The sequence below is a fragment of the Panicum virgatum genome, chromosome 8K, assembly GCF_016808335.1.
Source record: "Panicum virgatum strain AP13 chromosome 8K, P.virgatum_v5, whole genome shotgun sequence".
Classification (NCBI taxonomy): Eukaryota; Viridiplantae; Streptophyta; class Magnoliopsida; order Poales; family Poaceae; genus Panicum; species Panicum virgatum.
This window is the reverse complement of record NC_053143.1, coordinates 17,202,357-17,203,791: the sequence shown is the minus strand read 5'-3', so window position 1 is coordinate 17,203,791 and position 1,435 is coordinate 17,202,357.

Sequence of the window (1,435 nt, the reverse complement as noted above, 5' to 3'; positions counted from 1 at the left end):
TGGTCGAGGCGGCAGCTCTAGGGTTTGGGGTTGCCAGGGTTGGGGTGGCTTCCATGGCCAGCAGCTATAAAGGGAAGGTTGTGGGGGGCGGCAGTCCGGTGGTGGTGGCGGTTTGGCCGGCGGCGGAGGCGAGGCGGCGCTCCCGCGCTACCGGCCGAGCGGGGCTAGATCCTCGGTGAGCGGGGCTAGCAACGGGGGCAAGAAGGAGGCCGGGTTAGCGTCGGCGGCGGTGGAGGGCGGCGGCGGAGGCGGGGGAGTGCGGCCGGCCCACGACGGAGGAAGAAGATGGAGGAGGAGGATGGCGGCTGTGACGGATCGGATCCCAGTCACATACTCCCTCCGTCCCTAAATAACAGCTGCAGTTGGTGTGCATGTCACAAGTTTGACTCAATTTGTAGAAAATACGTGCAACATTTGTACAAATAAATTTTATTATAAACTAGATTCAATGATCTTTCTAATGACACTAATTATGTACTATAAATATTAATATTTTTTAATATATTCATTTAAAGTTATTTCTTGGGAATCCAAAATGAGATATTCAGGGATGGAGGGAGTATGCGATGGGAATACCGCCCCCCCCCCCCCCCCCCCACCCCGGCGTTTTGCCATGTTTTTTTGACGCGCGTTTTGAGGGTGCAGCCCTGTGGACCAGCTAGTAGCACGGCCCATCCTCGCGAGCCAACCTGTTTGTTGGTCGTGACACCAATTCCAGCCTCGCCATGGGCCGCCCCGTGGCAAGCCGAGCTGAGCTGCCGAAGCCCAGCTTTACTAGCAGTTCTTGTTCCACTTCCCAAAACGGGGCGCTCAAATACGTGCCATTCTCAGGCTCCGGCCCGTAGGCTTTAAGCGCAGGTACATTGCGAAGCGAGTTTTTGGGTATTTTTTTCTTTTCTATATTTAAAAAAAATCAAAATTCTAAAAATACATGTCTGTTTCGAAAATATACCTCGGTCTCCCTCCCAAGAGGCGACAGGACCTGTTTATAATTTTTTTCTTCTAATTTGCAAATAGGTCCCTGGCCGGGGGCGCGTGGGTGCAAAGGGGGCCTGTCGCCCCCCCCCGGGCGAAAGGCCCCCCTCCTCGGGCGACTGGGGGGCCCCACCCACAGGCGACAGGGGGGGCCTGTCGCCCCCCCCCTCGGGCGATGCGGGGGCATGTCGCCCCCTCCCCCCGGGCGACCGGCTCCTGCCCCCTATATAGGCCTTTGACCCTATTCCCTCCTCATTTTAGCCTAAAAATTCCACCAAAAATCTAGAAAAAAAGAGAGGGGTGACGTGAAGGGAAACGGCGAAGCTCTGCCGGATTGCGCACTTCTGATCTGCAAGTAAGTACTTTTAACTTATGTATTTTTCCATTGGTATTGTAGAGTAATTTAATTTAATTAGTACTATCGTAGAACCATTTAAGTAGGAGTTTAATGATACTTTAG